We start from the raw sequence: 7,204 nt of genomic DNA on the forward strand, positions 1-7,204 counted from the left end.
ATGCTAAACAAAATATTTTATATTTGATACTGGAGGCTAATAGGACAGCACTGGAATTTATTGAGTAGGAGAGGTGAAATGGTTAGCCCTATACTTTAGGAAAATCACTTTGTGGCAGAAAAGAAAATGGGTTAGAGTAGGGAAAGTCTTACCAGAATGATGGTAGTGTCAAGAGAGAAAAGAGGAAGCAGATCATGTGGCAAAGTTGAAATCAACAGGCCATGGCAAGATATTAGATGTTGGGAGTGAGAGATAGTGAGATAATAACTAGGTTGTGGGGCAGCTAGGTGGCACAGTGGATAGAGCATCAGCCCTGGAGTCAGGAGGACCTGAGTTCAAATCCGACCTCAGACACTTAACACTTACTAGCTGTGTGACCCTGGGCAAGTCACTTAACCCCAATTGCCTCACTAAAAAATAAAAAATTAAAATAACAAAAATTAAAATAAAAAAATAACTAGGTTGTGAGCCTGGGGAACTAGAAGAATGGTGTTGCCCTCTACAATAACAGGGAAGGTAGGAGGCAGAAGGGTTTAAGGAGAAATAAGGAGAAAGATAATAAATTCTGTTTTGGACATATTGAGTTTAAGATGTCTGAAAAGCAGTTGGAAATGCATGCTGGAGGCAGGCAAGGATAGGTAGATTTGAGAATCATCAGCATAGTGATGACAATTAAACCCACAGAAGTTGATGGATCAGTGAAGTAATACAGAAAAAGAAGAGGGACACAGAACAGAATCCTGTGGGCACCTACAGTTAAGAGGGTGTGATCTGGATTAGGATCTAGCAAAAAGACAGAGGAGTGGTTACATAGGTAGGAGGAACCAATAGAGAATGGTGTCCTAAAACCTAGAAAGAAGAGAGTGTCATGGAGAAATGAGTGATCAACAATGTCAAAGTCTACAGAGAGATCAAGAAGAATGATAAAGGGTCTGAGAAAGGGCCATTGAATTTGGCAATTAAGAGATCACTGGAGAGGCAGCTAGGTTATGGTGGATAGAACACTGGGCCTGGAGTCAGGAGGACCTGAGTTCATATACAACCTCAGACAGTAGTTGTGTAACCGTGAGCAAGTCACTTAATACTGACTGCTCCCCCCCAAAAAAGGAGAGCTCACTGGTAACAATGGACAGAAAAGCTTCAGTGAAATGATATGGTTGGAAAATGGATTGTGGGGCAGCTAGGTGGTGCAGTGGATAAAGCACTGGCCCTGGATTCAGGAGGACCTGAGTTCAAATCCGGCCTCAGATACTTGACACTTACTAGCTGTGTGACCCTGGGCAAGTCAATTAACTTCCATTGCCCTGCAAAAAAAAAAAAAAAAAGGATTGTAAGGGATTAAAAGGAGATTAAGAGATTAAGAGGAGACAAAGTAAAGGCACCAATTTTAGATAACCTTTTCAAGGAGTATAGGCTAAAAAGGGCAGAAGAAATATGGGATGATAGTTATTGGGGATAGAAGAATCAAGAGAGGGTTTTGGGTTTTTTTTTTCCAGAATAGGGGGACATCAGTATGTTTGTAGGCAGTTTAACAGTCAGGAAACAGAGAGAGATTGAAAATAAGTGACAGAATGGGGATGACAGAGGCAGCAATCTGTTAGAAGCACTGGGATGGAATGAGATCTCTTGTGCAGGCAGAGGGGTTAGCCTCAGTAAGTGTAAGGCCACCTCATCATATGACACAAGAGTGAAGAAGACAGTGGCAGAAAGCATGAGTGACATGAAATTAGGAAGAGGGAGCTCAGGGAGGATGGTCTCAATCTTTTCTGTAAAATGAGTCAAGGTTCTCACCTGAGAGGATAGAGGGAGTAGCCATTCAATGTTTAAGGAGGAATGAAAAGGTTTAGAAGAATCAAAGTAGAGAATGGGCTGATAAGCAGAGTCCACCTCAAAAGGTTTCATAATATAAATTTCTTATGGACCCCATCACAACAGTTGTGTGATTTTCTCCCCCTTCATTCAGCAGCATCTGTGTATGAGAGAAGGCAGTGGATGGTGGGAACAGTCCAAGGATAAGGCTTAGCAGGGAACAACTGGCAATATGACTAAGGGAGCTGGAGACAAAAGAATACTATAGTATTGAATTGGTTCACTAAGGGGTCAAGATGGGGAAAAGAGGAAACTGGCTAGTGCAGGGGTAATGGCCTGGGAAAGAACTGAAGGGTCCAGGGATAGAAGGGTTAGGGTGTGGTAAGGGAAAGCAGAAGGAAAGCTGAAAAGCTAATAGCTTATGGTCAGATAAGGGGATTTGGGAATTCTTGAACATGGAGGTGGTACATTTGTGGGTGATGGCAAGACCAAAATTACTATATAAAAGGACATAAAAACATATTAGGTACAAAACAAATGCTATAAAAAGATCAAAAAGAGCAATTATTATTATTGTTATTATTTTTGTGGGGGCAATGAGGGTTAAGTGACTTGCCCAAGGTCACACAGTTAGTAAATGTCAAGTGTCTGAGGTCACATTTGAACTCAGGTCCTCCTGAATCCAGGGCCAGTGCTTTATCCACTGGGCCACACAGCTGCCCCCAAGAGTAATTATTATTGACCCAGGCAATGTCAGAGATGAAGATAAAGTGTAGAAGAGCTGGGTTCAGGAAAGGCACAAGAAAAGGTACATAGGTAGAACAGCACAGTGAAAGAAAGAACAAGTTTGTCTAGTTTAGTCAGATTTCTCAGTTTACATATTCAAGCAAATTCAACTTTAGGGAAAGAATTTTAAATCTGCACTCCAAAAAAAAAAAATCCAATATTAACTTTATTGTTCTCTCTCTCTCTCTTCTCCCCTTCCCTATCCTGTTGTTTGGCTTGACCTGCCAAGACCTCCACCCCTCCCCCCCAAAAGCCCTCCAAGTCAAAGTAGAACAGAGGCTGAGAGAACACCACTGCCCCCAAATATGAGAAAGGCAACTTCTGCCCCACTTACCATCTGTCTTCTTTTGTACATGCTAGAGTATATGTCTATCCTCTCCTCCTTGTTTATCCACTGACCCCTTTCTTCCTCTCTGGTTCAGGCCAGGCTTCCATATGGCTGTGCCCCTCACCCTGCCCATTCTTCTTCTCGATGCTCTCCCTTCCCTGCCCCTGCTGACATGTTCATGAATCTTGTGCTGTTCACCCCCCACTTACCCCATGGGGCAAACCCCTTCTTGCTTCCTTCTATTCCTTGTCTGTGGGAAAATTGACATTTTTAAAAAGTGCTTTAAAAAGAGATCTGTGAATGGTCCACGTACCTAAAGTGAGAACTGTCTGCATAGTGTTCAACAACTGAGTTCAACGTGCATAAGTTTAAGACACCATGCTAAGAAACATTCCCATCCTGCAAGTTGTTCATATTCTTCTAGGAGGATCCAGTATTTACAGTTAATAAATACAATGTAATTTGAGGGAAAGTTCACTAACAACTAGGATGATTAAGAGTAACTTCTTAGAGGGGAAAGAACCTGAGCTGAAACTTGCAAGAAGATTCTAAGAGGCAAAGGCACATTTTAGTCATGAGAGATAGTCCTTGGATAAGAGCAGTCTAAGGCAAGGTTAATGTGGCAAGGTAAAAAGTACCAAAATGTAGAAGGACCAGAATCCCAAGCTTAAGCATTAAGACTTAAAGAAACAGTGAGGTACACAGGGAAGATTGTTGGCTTTAGAGACAGATGACTTGAGCCTGAAACTTAGCTTTGCATTTACTAACCTGTGTAACCTTGGGTAAGTAACTTTATCAATTGGGGTCTCAGTAAAATGGAGGGGATTGGTCTAGATAACTTCTAAAATCCTTTCTGCTCTAAATTATGACCTATAAAATAGCTGAATAGAAAGGGAGCCATTAAAGTGAGTCCCATGGACCGGTTCTATGCATAAAGAAGATTAATCTGGCAGTGGTATAAAAGATACTTTTCTTTTGGGGAGGGGAGAAAGACTTGTTAGAATGAAATGACAAAAGGTAAGTGTTAATAAGATATTATATTAAAATGCTACCAGTGGGAATAAACTATAGCTTCCAAAATAGGTCAGTGGAAGAACTGAAAGGACTTGACAGGTAAATTGTGAAAAAAGGAAAACTCAAAGATGAAATTAAGGTTTCCAAAACTGAATTAGCAGGTGATTAGTGCTGCCAATAAAAGTTTAGTCAGAAGTTTTGCAGAAGAGTTAATAATTCTATTTTGAATGTGTTGCTTTTGGAGAACCTAAAGGCAATAATGTCCTGCAGGTAACAGAAGATATGTCTAAAGCTCAGGAAATAGTAAAGCTCAGGAGTGGAGATTTTCAGTCATTGCATAGAGGTAATAGCTGAAAAAGAATGAGACTTCAACAGAGAAAGAGCAGGGAGAAAAGAGAAGACAGCTGCATACAGAAGCATGAAGAACACCAACATTAAGAGGCTGACAAGATACTGCTTTTTATCTGCAAGGGGATACAAGCATCTAAGAACAAGTGTGCTGCTGAAATTTAATGAGACCATGCAGAATTATTTCTCCCCTACAATCTTCCAGTTAAGCAAAATGAACAAACATAAAAATTCAGGCAGTCACCCAAGAGATATTTATTCAGAAAAGGCTGGTGATTTGCACATACCTTCCTGTCCTCCCCCCTCCCCCACTTTGCCCTTTAGTTAGCTAAACACTTAAGAAATTCCTATCAGGTTTTTATTTAAGTTTCAAATATCGAATAGACACATTCAGTTAGTTTTTACCTCTAATTTCTCTAGCTGAATTTTTCACTTAGTTTTCACTTCCAACTTTCCTACCTAGATTCCCCAAACAGACAACAGATTCTCAGCTTCCACGCCAAGTTTAAAAAAAAAAGTGCAGATTGCTCACGTTTCTTAAAAGAACTCATAAAACCCAAACTGAAAGACACTTGTAACATAGCTCTTTTACTGAGACATGGGAGTTAACATTTTTAGGTCATGCATGCCTTTGACATTACGATGTAAGTCTTAATACTACCGTAGTTTGACGTTTACGTTCGCAATAGAAGGAAAAAGCTACATTTCAATTAGACGCTGGTGAAAATATTGTTTTCCAATACAATTTCAGGGTCCTTGAAATCTATCCATGGACGCTTCTCACGACCCAGATTAAGGAATCCTTGCTTTATATAATATGAAGACAAGGGATGCCTCCAGACCAACTCTGGCAGCTCCAAGCTCGCCCGCCCCAGACCCTAGGCAAGGTGGCCCCCACGGAGGGCTGGGTTCCCATGGCCCGCGGCCTCTTCCTAGGCAAACCGGGAGCCGAGCGGCGGCAGGACCTCGTCCTCCCATCCCCGTGGGCGGCCCCAGTCTTGCCTAGTGCGGTGGCCGGGACGACTTCGGGGACCGCGAACCCCGGAGTAGTCGAAGGCCGGTAGTCAGCGGCCGGGCCGGGGCCCTCTCTCCCGGCTCAGGGTCAGGCCCCAGGTCTCGCTGTGCCCTGTTTCTTCCGCCCGGTCCGCCGCACCAGTCTCACGTGAGACCAAGTTCAGACCGGGAAAGGATCGGGCATCCAAGACCTGGCCTGGACACTGACGGCGTAACGAACTCACCAGAGCCGGCCGAGCCCGCTGCAGCTCAGAGGCCTTCAAGCCGCCGCGGCTGCCGCTGCCCCTCGGAACACGAGAGAGGGACGACGTCGACGTCGCTACGTAGGGGTTGGATTGGGCAAGAGGAGGGGCGAGGAGAAGGGGGAGGAGATACGGCTTGCCCCGCCCTCACTCCCGCCTGTCCCGAGGGATCTTATTTCCTGGGGAAGGGTGAATCTAGTTGGGGCTCTTGGGGATCCTACGGAAAGCCGAGGAGGACCGAACATATTGCAGCAGCAGAGAAAGGAATCTTAACAGTATCGCATTAATCTTCGTGGTGCATGGAGCTGTTTCATCTCACAGTCTGGGTCTGGCCTACCTCTCCAGGGCCCCCTTTTCCACCACTCCTCTTCCTGCTTTCTATAGTCCAGCCAAACTGGACTAGGCTGTTACCGGAATTTGGCATTCCAATCTCTAGCCTCCGTGCTTAGTCCGGGCTGTTGTTGATCCTCATACTTGAACACACTTTAGGAGGAGGAGGAAGAGGAAAGGATGAAGGAAGGAAGGGAAAACGGGTATACATACACAATAAATCCAAGATAATTTGAAGGAGAGGCTTCATGTGGAAGGTTGAGGCTTGAGCTGAGTTTTGAAGGAAACTTGAGGTTAAGAATCCAATCCATGCTAAGGAGAATCATATTGACAAGTAGTCAGTCAACCTTAATCGAAAACCCTCAATGATGGGGAGCCCTGAACTTCCCGAAGCATTAAATTCAACTTTTAGACAGCTTTTATATACAGGGAAAAATGTTCTCATCTAAAGCTTTCTTTTCTGCACCTCAAAGTTGAGACGAGTTTAAAATTACCTGCTTTCTTTTTCTACTCTAAATTCTTTGTCTATTTACAATGCTGATGCCTTGTCCAAATTATAAACCACCAATAATAGACTATAAATTAAGTCAGAATATTGGAATGTTCTTCCTTTTCTGCTCTGCTTATCTAAGGGTTACATTGCCCTTCAAAGATCCAGTTCAAGACCCACCTCTTCCAAGAACGCATTCGAAGAGTGCCAAGTCACTACTCTCATTTCTTCTCTCCTCTCACTCCCATACCCCACCCCAGTCTTTGCCAAGTACTTCCCCTCCAATTCTATTTTTTATTTATTTTATTTTATTTTATTTTGGTGATGCAATCGGGGTTAAGTGACTGGCCCAGGGTCACACAGCTAGTAAGTGTCAAGTGTCTGAGGCCGAATTTGAACTCAGGTCCTCCTGAATCCAGGACCAGTGCTCTATCCACTGCACCACGTAGCTGCCCCCCAATTTCTATTTTTTAAAGAGACTATTTCTAAATTTGCAGCAGTGTCTTGTTCTGCATTTTGATTCAGGATGTCAAGAAGTGGGTAGCATGCTTTATCATCAGCCTTCAGGAATCCTGGTTGGTCCTTACATTGGAGTTCTTAAGTCTTTTTAATTCTACTCATTTCACTTTTCATCAGTTCTACAATTTCCAGTTGTGTCTGAAATTATATCCCTCATCATTTCTTACTGTAATGAATGAAAAACAAGGGACAGTTTTATCAATTAGGCTAGCTAATAATCAATACATTGGAGAACCAAAGACCCCCAATGGAGACACTGAAAATTTTAAATATTTTAAATATCTTTGTAAAAGAGAATGCCCCAACAAGTGAAAAGCAATCCTA

General features: G+C 42.9%; 1 protein-coding gene across 2 annotated transcripts in view; it reads right to left on the minus strand.

The window, feature by feature from the left end:
* The window catches only part of USP45 (ubiquitin specific peptidase 45), a 90,109-nt gene extending 84,480 nt beyond the window's left edge, over positions 1 to 5,629 (minus strand). For both annotated transcript variants that reach the window (XM_044001355.1, XM_044001354.1), the window contains exon 1: positions 5,524 to 5,629. The gene's annotated coding sequence lies outside the window, so the exon portion shown is untranslated. The remainder of the gene's footprint in view (positions 1 to 5,523) is intronic.
* Positions 5,630 to 7,204: the final 1,575 nt, after the last annotated feature.

Source organism: Dromiciops gliroides, chromosome 4, assembly GCF_019393635.1.
Source record: "Dromiciops gliroides isolate mDroGli1 chromosome 4, mDroGli1.pri, whole genome shotgun sequence".
Classification (NCBI taxonomy): Eukaryota; Metazoa; Chordata; class Mammalia; order Microbiotheria; family Microbiotheriidae; genus Dromiciops; species Dromiciops gliroides.